The sequence below is a fragment of the Stegostoma tigrinum genome, chromosome 11, assembly GCF_030684315.1.
Source record: "Stegostoma tigrinum isolate sSteTig4 chromosome 11, sSteTig4.hap1, whole genome shotgun sequence".
Lineage (NCBI taxonomy): Eukaryota > Metazoa > Chordata > Chondrichthyes > Orectolobiformes > Stegostomatidae > Stegostoma > Stegostoma tigrinum.
Window position 1 is genome coordinate 8,688,564 of NC_081364.1, and position 16,362 is coordinate 8,704,925.

At 40.5% G+C, this 16,362-nt stretch overlaps 2 long non-coding RNA genes across 2 annotated transcripts in view; one reads left to right on the forward strand and one right to left on the reverse strand.

Annotated features, from left to right (window-relative positions):
- Positions 1-15,566, forward strand: part of LOC125460465 (uncharacterized) — a 38,423-nt gene extending 22,857 nt beyond the window's left edge. The window contains exons 3-4 of the long non-coding RNA XR_007249264.2: positions 13,357-13,463; positions 13,556-15,566. This is a non-coding gene — a long non-coding RNA (uncharacterized LOC125460465). The remainder of the gene's footprint in view (positions 1-13,356; positions 13,464-13,555) is intronic.
- LOC125460466 (uncharacterized) overlaps positions 1-16,362 on the reverse strand; it is a 106,095-nt gene that overhangs the window by 73,369 nt on the left and 16,364 nt on the right. The window lies entirely within an intron of this gene.

The window sequence follows — 16,362 nt, forward strand, 5'->3', positions numbered from 1 at the left end:
AATATTCAATGACCATTCTGCAAGGAAGAGAGTTCCAAAGATTCATGACACTCAGGGAATAAGAAATCCTACTCATGTTCATCTTCTCCATTTCACTCCTTATCTACATATGTGTCCCTGGTTCTAGACCTCCTACAAGAGGTAATGTCCTTAGCAATATTCATCCCCCCCACCCCCAATATCCTCTCAGGATCTCAAATGTCTCAATACTCTTTTAATACAACAGTGATTGCATTTGAAAAGTATAGCACTTGCTGGAGAGCACTTTTGGGCATCCTGATGTTGTTTAAAAACTGATATAGAAATTTAAATTTTTTTTTGTTTCTTTCTGAAATGTGTTAGATGTTTTTGGAATGTGCAAGGTTAACACTAGTCCTTTTTCTTTTGAGTAAACTTTTTTAAAGGGCTATAATTGCAAGAACAAGAGGTTTTTAACTTTCCTTGAGTCTCTTAAACTTGTCTGCTGTAAAGATGCAAACTTTCATCTTCTCCAGTGCCTCCATGTAGCTTAGCCCTCATACCTGGAACCATCGTAATGTGGAAGATGTTTACTGTCTCTTGAATATTTTACATGGGATTTAGTATATAATCCTTCTTTTATAACCAGAGTTTAATTATTTTGGCCAGCTACTTTTAGACGTCTCTGATACATTCCAGTCCAGTCAGAAATGTCACTTGTGACTTTTTAGGTTGGTCTTTAGCCTCAAGGAATAATCTTCAATTCAGTCTCATACAGACATTCCAACAAGGAACAAGAGTAGGCCACAGGGCCCTTCCAGCCTACTCTGCCATTCAATAAAATCATGGTAAATCTGATTTCACACATTCAATTGCAATATATACAAATCTGTGACATTTTTTCATCACCCTGGTCATCGAGAATTTACTTAGCTCTGTGTTAAAATATTTAAAGATTCTGCATCCACTGCCTTTTGAGGAAGGGAATTCCAAAGACTCACAAGCCTCTGAAACAAAATTGTTCCTCCTCTACCTTAAACTGGCAAGCCTTTAGTTTAAAACTATGTGCCCCTACCTCTAGATGTTCCCACAAGATGAAACATCCTCTTTATATCCACCCAGTCAAGTCTCCTCAGGATCTTGTGGGAACTTGTATGTTTCAATTAAGTCATTTCTGGCTTTTCTAAACTCCAGAGGATGCTAGTTTTTATCATAAGGCAATCAGTTCATTCCAGGTACTAGTTTAGTAAATCTTCTCTGAACTGCTGCTAATATATTAACATTTTTCCATTAGAACAGTGACACTGTACTCCAGATGTGGTCTCATCAATGCCCTGTAAAAGTGAAGCATAACTTCCCTACTCTAATATTCAAATCCCCTCCCAATTAAATGTAGCATACTAAAGTGTGAAGCTGGATGAACACAGCAGGCCAAGCAGCATCTCAGGAGCACAAAAGCTGACGTTTCGGGCCTAGGCACTTCATCAGAGAGGTCTAGGTCCGAAACGTCAGCTTTTGTGCTCCTGAGATGCTGCTTGGCCTGCTGTGTTCATCCAGCTCACTTTATTATCTTGGATTCTCCAGCATCTGCAGTTCCCATTATCTCTAAATGTAGCATACTATTAGCTTTTCTAATTACTTGTTGTACTACATACTGACTTTCGGCACCAGGACAACAAGACCTCACCAAGCTCTGCAGACTCTCACCATTCAGATAAATATGCATTATTTTCATTTCTTTCTGTCATAATGGACAATTTCATATTATTCCATATTGTATTCCATTTGCCAGAACTTTGTCCATTCACTTTTATATTCCATTTGTGGGACGTGGGCATTGCTGGCTGGATCAGCATATATTCCCCGTCTCCAGTTGCCTTTGAAAAGGTAGAGATTAGCTGCTGCCTTGAGCCACTGCAGTCTATGTGCTGTGGGTTAACACAAAATGCCCTGAGGAAGAGAATTCCAGGATATTGACTCAGCAACATGAAGGAATGGTGATATATTTCCAAGTCACAATAGTGCTTGGCTTGGAGGGGAACATGATGGTGGTGGTGTTCTCATGTATCTGCTGCCCTGGTCCTCCTAGATGGACGTTAACCTGTCCATATCCTTTTGTAGGCTCATCATGTCCTCTTGGCAACTCATTTTCCAACCTTTCTTACCTATCATCAGGAAATGTAGCTGCATAAATTCAATCTCTTCATTCCAAATCATTTATATGAACTGTAAAGAATGGAAGTTCCAGCACCAACCATTGTGGCACATGACTCGTGACATCCTACCAGCCTGAAAAAGACCCACTATACTATTAACGGGCCAATCATCTATCCATGCCAATATGTTACCCCAAACACCATATGCACTTATTTTCCAAGATATCCTTTGATGTCACACTTTATCAAATGATTTCTGGGAATCCCATTTATTACTCTTTATCATCAACACGTGTTACTTCTTCAAAGGACTCTAATAAATTAGTGTTTACCCTCTGACAAAACTGTATTCAGTACTTTGAGTAAAAAAGTTTTCAAATAGATTTTACATTGTCAGAACAGGGGGAATGGAAAACACAGACCATAAGGGACTTTTCCAGCCAATGGTCATGTGTTCCCAAGGAAATTTCCCTTGGCTTTTCCATTAAGTGAGCACAGTTGTGGCCTTTACCATTGCTGAATGGTCACAACCCATAGCTTGCCATTGTCTTGTCACTAAAGTGGATCAGATATATACACACAGTGGCTATAAGAGCAGGTCAGAGGCTAGGAATTCTGCTGTATGTCACTCACCTCCCTACATCTCAAAGCCTGCGGAATTTTATCCACTAGCCCGGATGAGTTGCAGGTCCAATAACACTGAGGAAGTTCAACACCACAAATCAATCCATCTATAACCTCTCCCTATCTATCACTCCTTCCATCAACAATGCACAGTGGCAGCAGTGCATTATCCTCTATAAGGTACACTGCACCAGTCACCAAGGCTCCTTGGACAGCGGATTCCACATCCACAACCTCTACTACCTAATGGCATAGGCAGCAAATGCTTTGGAGTACCAGCACACTAGAATTCCACTCAGAGCCACACACCAATCCTGACATGAAAGAATATCATTGATCCTTTCACTGTTACTAGGTCCAAATCTGGAAACTCTTTCATTAACATCACTGTGGGTGCACTTAAACCCATGGATTCCAGCAGTTCAAGATGGTGGCTTTTTTAAATTTCTTAAGGACAATTGAATGGGCCATAACTGCTGGCCCAACCAGGGACACCTGCATCCTGTAATGAACAAAGAAAATTACAGCACAGAAACAGGCCCTTCAGCCTCCATGCCTGCGATGATCCAGATTCTTTATCTAAACCTGTTGCCTATTTTCCAAACCTCTGTATTCCTCTGCTCTCACCTCATTCATGTACCTGTCTAGATACATCTTAAATGTCGCTATCGTGCCTGCCTCTACCACCTCCGCTGGCAATGCATTCCAGGAACCCACTATCCTCTGCATAAAGAATAATAGTGAATAATAAATAAGCAAGAATGTACACATTGAGTTGTTTCTGTGTGGTCGATTATGTTCAACATGAGTCTTTATTCACTCTTTTCATTGAACATAATCAGCTTAACACTTTTGTCCTTCATGTACTTACTAGATTAAGAAGATAAAGCATCAACTAGAACCCATTCCAATGATAACATAAATCAACTGTGGACCGATATTACATAGAACCTGCAGTTCAGAAGGAGGTCACTTTGGGGAGACTTAAATCAGATCGCCTATTGGTATTATCACTCGACTGTTAACCCAAAGATTTGGGCAATGTTCTAGGGACCTGGGTTCAAATCTGCCATGGCAAATGGTGGAATTTGAATTCAATAAAAATCTGGAATTAAGAGTCTGATGTCGACCATGAAGGATGGAAAAACCACCAAGTTCAATAATGCCTTTTAGGGAGGGTAACTACCCATTGTTACCTGGTCTGTACTACATGTGACTCTAGACCCACAACACTGTAGTTGTCTTTTAACTGTCCTCTGCGATGGGCAATGCATGTTGGCCGAGCCAGCAATGCCCTCATCCTGTGAATGAATTTTAAGAAAAAATCTGGGTCGAAACTAGCTGTGAGCCAGGGCTGTCTCCAAAGGTTGACTGGACTAAAATGGAACAGGGAAGTACAAAGGTAGCTGACCACAATAGCTAAATCTGGTTTGTTTGCAAATTATATAATTCTGCAACTCATGTAAAATAATGTATCAAAACATTGGAGACAGTGTGCCTCTCTCACACGACAGTGAGGGTGGCAGTTATGCGGAAGGATTGACGAAGATGATGATTTCCTCCTTAAAGCAGAGCAGATTCTTAGACTTGCTAGAGGTGTTTCAAATCACTACTGTTTTATGTGGAGAAAATACAGAGAGAACACTTCTAATGGTTCAAGAGTTAATAAGTAGAAGTCACAGAAGGTGGTTGGCAGAAAGCCTGGGAGCAACATGAGGATAAAATTTATTTATACAATGACTGACTAGGATTTGGAGTACATTGCCTCAAAGGATGCTGGGAATAAGTTCAATTGTAGCTTTCAAAAGGAAATTGATTAACATTTGATGGAGAATAATAGACATAGAACATAGAACATAGAACATTACAGCACAGTACAGGCCCTTCGGCCCTCGATGTTGTGCCGACCTGTCATACTGATCTCAAGCCCATCTAACCTACACTATTCCATGTACGTCCATATGCTTATCCAGTGACGACTTAAATGTACCTAAAGTTGGCAAATCTACTACCGTTGCAGGCAAAGCGTTCCATTCCCTTACTACTCTGAGTAAAGAAACCACCTCTGACATTTGTCCTATATCTTTCACCCCTCAATTTAAAGCTATGCCCCCTCATGCTCGCCATCACCATCCTAGGAAAAAGGCTCTCCCTATCCACCCTATCTAACCCTCTGATTATTTTATATGTTTCAATTAATTCACCTCTCAACCTTCTTCTCTCTAATAAAAACAGCCTCAAGTCTCTCAGCCTTTCCTCGGAAGACCTTCTCTCCATACCAGGCAACATCCTAGTAAATCTCCTCTGCACCCTTTCCAAAACTTCCACATCCTTCTTATAATGCGGTGACCAGAACTGTACACAATACTCCAAGTGCAGCCACACCAGAGTTTTGTACAGCTTCAGCATAACCTCATGGTTCCGGAACTCGATCCCTCTATTAATAAAAGCTAAAACACTGTATGCCTTCTTAACAGCCCTGTCAACCTGGGTGGCAACTTTCAAGGATCTGTGTACATGGACACCGAGATCTCTCTGCTCATCTACACTACTAAGAATCTTACCATTAGCCCAGTACTTAGCCTTCTGGTTACTCCTACCAAAGTGCATCACCTCACACTTGTCTGCATTAAACTCCATTTGCCACCTCTCAGCCCAGCTCTGCAGCTTATCTATGTCTCTCTGCACCCTACAGCATCCTTCGTCACTATCCACAACCCCACCGACCTTAGTGTCGTCTGCAAATTTACTAACCCGTCCTTCTACGCCCTCTTCCAGGTCATTTATAAAAATGACAAACAGCAGTGGACCCAACACCGACCCTTGCGGTACACCAATAGTAACTGGTCTCCAGGATGAATATTTCCCATCAACTACCACCCTCTGTCCTCTTTCAGCAGGCCAATTTCCAATCCAAACTGCTATATCTCCCACAATCCCATTCCTCCACATTTTGTACAATAGCCTACTGTGGGGAACCTTATCGAACGCCTTGCTGAAATCCATATACACATCAACCGGTTTACTCTCGTCTACCTGTTTGGTCACCTTCTCAAAGAACTCAATAAAGTTTGTGAGGCACAACCTTCCCTTCACAAAACTGTTGTGACTATCCCTAATCAATTTATTCTTTTCTAGATGATTATAAATCCTATCTCTTATAACCTTTTCCAACACTTTACCAACAACTGAGGTAAGGCTCACTGGTCTATACTTACCAGGGTTGTCTCTACTCCCCTTCTTGAACAGGGGAACCACATTTGCTATCCTCCAGTCATCTGGCGCTATTCCTGAGGGGTTAATACGAGGAAAGAACCCAAGAGTTAAGCAAATGAATTGCTCTTCAAAAGACCTGGTATGGATTCTGTGGCTTCCTTCTGTTCTGTAGTATTCAAGGATTCTACGTAAAGTAAAATTAGCACCCAGATCAGGCAAGCATGCAAGTGGTTTCTGTTGCAATCTCTTACGAGGAATGCAATTAACTCCACTCCCATTCTCGTGGACTTGTTGGGATGGTATTTAGCCCCAGGAACTAGCCCACATTATCAACTTAATCACATGTTTGCTTCTTTGAAATTCCTTTACAAATCTACTCCAAAACCTTAGATTCCTTTCCTCAATCAAGGTTCTAAATACCCAAAATGACGAATCAACTGCTTGATGGAACTTTTCCAACTAATGGTCATGAATTCCTTGGCAATTCCTTTTGTTCTTCCAGAAAATTGGAACTCCTCTAATACGAATATATATCTCTTGAATGTACAGCACCACACTGGCATAGACCTAATGGGATAAATTGCCTATGTATGTGCTCCAAAGGCCTCTTCCCGTCATACTGTTCTTATCATTTAACTTTACTGCCATAACCTTCTGTTTCTTTCTCCCTTGTGTAGTTATCTAGCTTCCTCTTTAAATGCCATTTTCCCAATGTACTAATGGGTTCTCAATTCTAACTATTCTCTGGTCAAAGGAATTTCTCTTGAATTTGAAACATCTGAAACAGATCACCCTCTTAATATTCTATGCTTAAAGAAATACAAGCCTAGTTTCTATAAAACGTGTCCTATTTTAGCCCTTTGTGCCCATGACCTCCAACACCACCTTCAGTCCTCTTCCCATTGGCAGGTCTGACCTAGAGCATCACAATCTCCACCAGAGCTCACACAAGTTGGCAAGTTATGAAAAAAAAAATGGAACATCGATCAAGTTCCACGCTGTTCATGCTAATCTGACTCACATCACCAATCAGTTTGATTTGTTGTGGTAATTGTAAAACACTATTTACATACATATTGTAACCTAGAGCTATGGATTGTGCTGATACAGACTCCAATGTTCTCTCCATCATATGGCTGATCGGAATGTCTCCCATTCTTATTGCTGTTGGAGTGTGTTGGAAGGATTTACGAGTCCATACACAATCTGTTTGGTCACATTATGAATGCATTTTCCTTGGCTGCCAAATCCCAGACTGAGTCTTTATCCTAGAACCTCTGCATCAGAGGTAGGAATTTTTGCAGATGCCTTCCTCGGGTGACATCAAGGGCAGAATTGCACCAGTTCAATCAAGTGCTAGCTAAATGATTTCCTAGCTGTGAAATGAAGTGGTTATTTTGATGTCATTTTTCTCGCACCTAGCAGCACATGGACATCCTTTCTCCAGTGTGAATCAGGCTGGTGTTTCAAAAGACACAATAATTGTGTGAAATTACTGATTCAGTTTGAGCAGCTGAATGGCCTGTCTCCAATGTGAATGTGCTGATATCTTTCAATGTCTTTTGGGGCTTTTAAATTCTTCTTGCAGCCAATTGAGCACACTCATGCTAAATTTGCTGCACTTTTTAAAAGCACAGTTCCATTCACTTTAAGCATTTGTTTGAAACTAGGAAGAGGAGGCCATTCAGCCCATCAGTCTTGCCCCTTCATTCAATCCATCATGGATGATTCTTCAGTACTTCGATGCCCTTTACTCACCCCAGCCTCATAACTCTGAATGCCTCTGGTAATCAGAATCTATCAATGTCCACCGTAAACACTCTCAAAGACTTAACCTCACAGTTCTTTGTGATAGAGATTTCCAAAGGATCACAACATTCTGAGAAAATAATTTGTAATCTTGAACCTAAATGATATCCCACTTATTTTTAAGGTCAGTTCTGGACTCCTTTTACAAATTTTGTAGATTTCTTCTTCATTCTTCAAAATGCTATAGAATTCAGACCCAGTTTGTGCAATCCCTCTTTATATGACTATAATGTCATCCTGAGAACAATACTGGTAAACGTTCAATGCACTCCCTCTCTGGCAATAATAGCCTTCCAAAGGAAAGAAGACCAAAACTGCACACAATACTCCAGGTGCAGAACAACGAAGCTCCAATATAATTGAAGCAAAACTTCACTATGTCTGTACTCAAATCCTCTTGTAATACAGGCTAACATTTCATTAGTAGACTTCCTAAAAATTTGCTGCACCTACATATTACCTTCAGTGCATCTACAGGTCACTTTGTGCACCCACATCTTGCAACTTCTTGAATATGGTCTGGGTACTAGAAATGTTTACCTATATCTGAATTAGACACCTAGGTTTGACAGTATGAACAAAGGTTTGCTTTGGGTGTGGTGCAATTCTCCTAACATCCCTGGGTTGGGGAAACAGATCAGCCAGGTGTTTCTATTCCTGATGACTGTCCAGTTTTCACTGCTATACATGGCTGCTTGTGAAAAAGATCCCACTGAGGTGCTTAACATATGGAAGAGCCTTTTAGTTTTCTGAAAGCAATGTCCAAATCAAATTGCCAGAGATATTCCGTGGGGTGACAGATATTTAGCCACAGTATGTTTTATAGATGTGGTTTAACAAGAAGATAAATCCCTGTTCTGTAGGGGTGAAGTCACTAATCCCTAAACCATACTGACCAAGAAAAACACCAACAATATGCATTTGTATGCACAAAACCATCCCAGGGAGCTGCACAGGAGCATTATCAAAAAAAAATGACATACCAAGCCACATAAATAGATATTAAAACAGATGACTACAAGCTTAGTCAAAGATGTAGGTTTTAAGGAGTGCCATAAAGGATAAGGCAGGGCACAGTAAATTGGTTTTAGGGAGAAAAATTTGTACTTTCAGACTCTGCTAGGTAAAGACTGTGCCAACAGTGTTATAAAAACAGGTAAACAGGTCAGAATTAGAACAGTGCAGATATCTCCGAGGATGGTAAAGCTGGAGGAGATTAGAGTTGGAAGGAAGAGATCATGGAGGGACTTGAAGATGAGAGCGAGAATGATAAAGTTGAGAAGTTATCAAAACACAAGTCAGTGGACATAATGGTCATGAGCAAATTGTGAATGGGCTCATTTCTAGATGATATGTGATCACCAGTCACTACGGTTTATTAGATCTCGAAGGCAGTCAAAATGTATGAGTGTCCAGCCTACGAGTATGTTAGAAAATGGAATACTAGCTGCTCCTGACAGGCACACAAACCTTACTTGAAAGACAGGTATTGGCAGGTAGAGCGGGATCTTCAATTCTAGGATCCCCTCATTTCAAAATCCACAGATGACTCCAACAAAGTGGTCTGTTGTACATGATGGGGAAGGAGCAGAGGGCTGAAGGGATCAGCTCATCAGCAGTGACACAGACCCCACAATGACAACGTATCAACACATTTTACTTACAGGGTGGCGGGAGTTCTCTGGAATGACACGATCACTCCCGGTTAAGCCTAAATAAATATTTACCGGGAAACTTGTGTCAGCCAAGAGAGCTCACCCTAAGTCTTCTGTGGTTACCGAAAACACAACATGGAATTACCATCAGTTACATGGCCACAAGAGAGAAACCAGCTCCTTCACGTACCAGATTATGCGACATATTCTGATTCTAGTCAGTCTGTTATCAGGAGAAACTTTCCTCTATAGGTTTCTTCGAAAGTATCTCTTGTCATTTTGTACAAGAAAAAAAATTGCCATTAGTTTATGGTGCAAGGACTAAGGGGATAGAGATCTGAAGTTTTGGGCAAGCACTGCAGGGGCAGGGAATAGAAATGGAGAATGAGACTGATTGGATGGTTCTCTGGAGAGCCAACATGGACCAACATGTTGCACCAAATGTCCTCCTGGGCTGTAATAACTTAATGATCTTGGAATAAAGGCTCAATGTGGAACTGTACACTGCGACTACAATTTAGTCATTTTGTTAGCTGCAGAGCACTTTGATGCTCTCAGATCAGGAGCAAAACTAAATAAATGTGAGTTCCTTTAAGCATACTTTGCAGGAAAATTCCAAATTCAATCCCATTGCCTCATACAGTGAGACCCATTCTCTGAAACAACGAGAGGGATATGTCCGAGCCTTATGTCTTTCTTGAAATATTCAGGAGCTATTATACCCCATTGCTTTCTCCATGGAAATATTTCAGCCAATAAGAGTCAACTAGCCAATGAATCAGCACCCTTTTCTCCTGTAGTAGAAATTGTTGGGATCATTTGAAGTTTGACTTTCTTACAGTAAGGACAGTTAAGGATCAGCAACCACTGCTGGACTAACTAGTGACACTCATATCCTGCGAAATTAAGAGAAAAAAGAAATGAATGCAATTGGGCATTGATTTTTTTCATCTTCAGGATAGAATATCCTTATTACCAAATGTATTCAAATTAAAAATACAGTGAAAAATGTGTACTGTCACCCGTACATAAGCGCCAATCATATTAACTTAGAATAAAATTAGAAAAAAGGTAACTCAGAGATTTTTTCTGAAGAAGGGTCTCGATTTGAAACGTCAGCTTTCGTGCTCCTCTGATGCTGCTTGGCCTGCTGTGGTCATCCAGCTCTACACCTTGTTATCTCAGATTCTCCAGCATCAGCAGTTCCTGCGATCTCTGTAGCAACTTAAAAAGAGTGCAACTTTTCTTTCCCTGCTGCTACACCATGCCACCGCCAGAGTCCCACTCTGGGCTTCCCAGTCCACACCATGCCACTGCCAGGGGCCCACTCTACGAGAAAGTATGAGTCCCACTCCAGGTTTCACAAGCTAACTGACAGATCTGGTAGCCATGGTGCCACCGCTCCAGAGTCCATCAAAGCTGTCTCCTGCTGAACAGCTCTTTTTATCAGGTAAGTTTGGGGGAAAAAAAAGGGGTAGAAGGGAAAAAAATGATAAAATAATGCTGATGAAGAGGGCAAGCCCAGGCACAGGAGCCCATAAGCTGCCTACTCCACCACTGCCAACTTGAAGCCCATCTTGAAGAATTATTTACACTGGCCACACATAGACCATGATAATACAAATGAATATTCACTTGGCTACCTTTGCCGATCCTAAAAAAGGATTGTGATACTATGTTTTATGTACAGCTTCTTCCAAGCATTTCAGGTACAGGAACTTCAAGCATCATAGAAGAGCACGGTTTTATCTTCAGACAAAGAGGGTAAGAACGTTGCTTTAGCCAGCCCTGCTTTACATCCTTCACCAAATCTATTTTGAAAAAAAAACCCTAACTGTTAACAGATTGGAAAGTCACACAAGGCTCCAGCTCTACAACAAAAAAACTTTGCAAAGCAAGTAAGTAGTTAAATGCCTCAAAGCACCCAAAGGCAATTTAAGGAAAAGGCAGACATAATCTATCATTATAATCTACATTGTTGTATACTGCCCGGTTGCATTCCACAAAGAACATTCCCATGATCAGACACAGCCTGAGTAATAAGTTCTAGGTGACGTTTAACGGATGATTTTCAAAGATTAAAGACCAGGATAGACTTAATTCTGTTCCAAACACATGACCCATGATTTTCAATGCTTCAAAATGAATTCCGCACTTCTCACAGACCTCTGCTGCCATAACCTACATCCCAAACCACCAACACCTAAAACTTTACTGGCTGCTAAATTAACATTGAGGCAAAGAAAGTTAGGTGCCTCCTTTTCAGCTGCAGGGGTGGAGTCAGCACCTGGTATGATATTTCTGCTTGAACGGTCAAGTCCAAAGCTTTGCTCACACTGGCTCATATCATACAGCAGGGAGCAAATTAAAATTGAAGACTGGATCTCTTCTGACATTGCAACAGCATGTCTGGGAGCGCAGGAGGGAGACACAGTGGTGAAGAGAGATCTTCCCACAGTCTCCTTCAAATGGCTCTGCAAGTTGTTTTTATCCTTTTCAAAGTATGTGGGCATCACTGCACTTCTTTCCCATCCTTAACTGCCCTTGAAAAGGTAGTGGTAAGCTACTTTTATAAATAGCTGCAGTCCATCTGGCACAGGTATGCGTATAGGGAGAGAACTCCTGCTTATTCGACACAACAACAGTGAACGAACGACAATATTATTCCGTATCAAGAGAGTGTGTAGCTCAGGTGAGGAACTTGCAGGCGAAAGTGTTCCATCCGTCTACTGGTTTTGAACGCTGTCAAAGTAGTCCTGGTAGTTTGTTGCAATGCGTCTTACTTCAGGTGGCAGATTGAGAACTATTCAAGCGGGCTGCTTTGTCTTAGAAAGCAGCGAGTTCCTTGAGTGTTCTTGGAGTTTCATCCATCCAAGCAAGTGGGAAGTCTTCCATGAATTCCTGCCAGATATAGAATTGACATCTTCTGAGGATCTAGCTAACAGAACCTGGTCTCTAACCCAGTTGGTCTTGGTCATTATTCAACACGTAAACCTTCTGCCTGTTCGTTTATCCCAAATGTATTTTCCATATTAAACTGCATCTGTCAATTCCCAATAAACAATCTTGCTCCTCCTGTAGCTTTTCCACATCGTCCATTGTATTAACTGCAGAAGCAGCAAATATTGAAATGTAACTACTAGTTCTCTGTTTCTCTTACTTTATAGTAAATGGGAACAAGATAAGCCATTCAACCCTTCAAGCCTTCTCCACCATTCAAAATGATCACAACTGATCAGCAAAATCAGTATCTTGTGATCTCTTTAGCTCCAAGAACAATATCTAAGTCCTTCTTGAAAACATTCAATGTTTTGGCCTCAATTGCTTGCTGTGGTAAAGAATTCCACAGACTCATCACTCTCTGGGTGAAGCAATTTCTCCCCATCTCAGTAATAAATGGCCTACCCCTTATCCTGTAAACCCCTGGTTCTGGACTCCCCAGTCATTGGGAACATCCTTCTTTTGTTTACCCTGACCAGTCCTGCTAGAATTTTAGATTTCTATGAAACACCACCCCTCCATCACCGATTTGTTTAAACTCAAATGAATATAGTCCTAACTGATCCAATCTCTCTTCATACCTCAGTCCTTATATCCCATAAATCAGTCAGGTAAACTTTCATTGTACTTCCTTTACAGCCATCTTTACTCAGATAAGGAGACCAAATCTGCACACAACACTCAGGGGTGTGGTATCATTTATAACAATGTTGAAGAGTCCTGATCTGTGACTACACTTCTCATATCTCTCTAATCAGAATCCTTTCCTTTCTGACAAAGAGCACTCAGCCAATTTTTAATCCACCTAATATACAGTTCATGCTATACCTGGTTAAGTGCCAGATTTGTATTCTTCTGATGAAAATTCATTGACCCAAAACATTAACTCCTGTCTCTTTCCAGTTCGAAAATTTGTAACATTTTCCGTTTTATTTCAGATTTCCAGCATCCACTGTATTGTGCATTTGCTCCAGTAATTCTTCTACAGTTCAAATTCTTCATTTCTAGGTAGTGATGGTTCCAAAAGTTGTTAACAACATTCAAGGTGACTGAAGTGATGCTCTTATACAATTCCAATTCATGTATATTTTCTTCTTTTCTTAATGCAGCTCACTGTTCCATTTGTTCCCACTACAGAATTGACGTCTTCTTAGGATCCATGCAGTAAAAGCTCAGGATTTCTCTTCCAATGTGTCTTGGTCATTATTCAACATGTAATCCCTCTGCCTGTTCATTTATCTCAAATGCACTGAAATACTTCATCAAATGTCTTTAGTATATTGTATCTCACAAACAATAATTTGGTAGTCCAGAACTTGTATATTGCTGATTAGAGAGTCATGTTGCCCAAGCTTTTTCTTTTGCACTCATCAGGAAAAACGCAAGAAGGCCAAATTTGATTTGATTTGATTTATTATTGTCACATGTACCTAAGTAGAGTGAAAAGTTTTGTGTTGCAAGCAGTACCAGCAGATCGTAACATACAAGGACATACAGATCATAGGGTGTTTAGACATAGTGAGGCATACAAAGCATACAATTTCAAATGATCACAACTTATACTCTTTCTTTAGGAGAAAGATTTTGATTGGTCAGTAAATCAGCTTAGATTTGTTGAGGTGCCAGACAATCATTATATCATTTACTACAGAAGGAGTTCTTCAGCCAATCTAGTTTGCACTATCTACATTTCCGACTTTCTATGGAGAAAGCAATACTGAACTTTAGGCATCCCAAGATCCTGGGAAATTCAAAAGACAGGGCCTGGTTTGGATATTTTCCTTTTTGTTTGGAGACATATTGCTTCCTCACACAAATGATGATGACCATGAATCATAGAATCCCTACAGTGTGGAAACAGGCCATTTGGCCCAAGAAATCCATACCAAACCTCCGAAGGGTATTCCACCCAAACCCATCCCCGTAACCATGCATTTCCTATGGCTAATCCACCTAACTTACGCACCTCGGACACTATGGGAAATTTAGCATGGCCAATCCACCTAGCCTGCACATCTTTAGGCTGTGGGAGAAAAACAGAGAACTCAACGGAAACCCATGTGGACACAGGGATTGTGCAAACTCCATACAGACAAGGGTGGAATCAAACCCGGGCGGGTGGGGTGCAGCAGGAGTGCTAACCATTGAGCCGCCCCAAAGCTTGATCGATTTCTGTTCTTCCAAGAAATGGAAAAAACGGACAAAGACAGATTAATAGAGTTAAGTCAGAGATCAGCCATGATCTGTTTAGATGTCAGAATAGGCTTGAGTGGCTAGATGGCCTCCTCCTATTCCTATGTTTAAAAATGATTGAATTCTAAGCATAAAATTCTACCTACAACAATGATATTTACCACCGAGAAGGAGAAGGGAAGCAGATGCATGGAGAAAGATTACCTGGAAGTTTCCTTCTAACCACTTACCATCCTAACTTGGAAATATAGCACCATTCCTTCACTGTTGCTGGTCAAAATCTTGGACTTCCATCCAATAGCACAGTAGGTGTACCTAACCACCATGACCTAAAGTGGTTCAGAAAGGCAGGGATGGGCAATAAATGCTGGTTGTGAAGGAAAAATAATCTTAAAAATCAAAGGGAAAAAGACCAATATTGATTTGAAGCAAAATCAGAAATTGCTGGAAAAGGTCAGTGGGTGTGGCAGCATCTGTGGTGAAATATGAGAGTTCTGAGGAAGGGTCACTGGACCCGAAAAGTTAAATTTGACTTCTCTCCACAGATGCTGCCAGACCTGCTGAGCTTTGCTGCTGCAATTTGTGTTTTTGTTTCTGATTTTCTAGATATGCAGTTCTTTCGGTTATTAATTTTGAAGTTTGAAATCAATTGGATTTGCTTTGAAGTAATCCATTTCTGTAGGACTCAAAGGGAGAAAAATAATGAACATTTAACTAGTGAGAGATTGCTTCTTTTAAAAGTTATTAATTATGGGTGTTCTTAAAGGAATAAAATATAAACCACTTTTCAAATCACAGTGAAACAGTATACATGATTTATACAGGAGTTCTGAATTTCAGTCTCTTGGTTCTGGCTCCAGTTTACCAACCAGAATGTAGGTGTAATTGTGAACCTGTTCCATTATTGGCATGTGAGAATATTCCTTTGAGGATTAACAAATTGTGGCTATAATAATGTTGCTATTATAAATTAAATTTGTATACAACAATAAAATGCATTTTTGCAGTAATTATTTACAGTGAATTTGAATGAAAAATTTTGATATCAAAGAAATTCATCAAATTCATATCAGTATCCTGCTCCTCTAATGCTGCTTGGCCTGCTGTGTTCATCCAGCTCTACACCTTGTCATCTCAGATTCCCCAGTATCTGCAGTTCCTACTATCTCAGCTCATCGTAAATTGGGTGCACAATTTTCTCAAATAATTAACCATGGCCAGGAGTGGGTGGGGTGAGAGAAACAGATCGCATTTCTTTTACAGATGTCAATTTATAAACCTACCAATGTCCAGAGAAATGCTCTGTAGTCAGATCAACTGATAACTACTGTGAATCATGCAGACGAGGAAATTCCTAAGTTTGACTTCAACATGCAGGTTTGGGCAGAGCTTTGTGGGAGCAGAGAAACTTAAATAACAAACGCACCAAAGAATGTAAAGGACACTGGAGAGTTCATATTTGATTAAACCTGATTCCTCCTTGCCAAATTTCTCCTCTTCATAAGAAGCAACTGGCACCACTGAACTAGAGTAGATATTTACAGCAGACCTGAACACAAAACCTGATAAATAGCATATAATTGGCAATAAAATATACTCAAGAACAACTGGTTTCTGTACACATTGGAGTTAGTCTACTTTGTCAGATAAAACATTTCTTTAACATGGGTGCCAAGTTGTCGCAATGTTCGTAGGCTTATTGGCAACTAGTGTGCCTGTATTCACAGTGTCATTGAAATTATCCTCGTGAC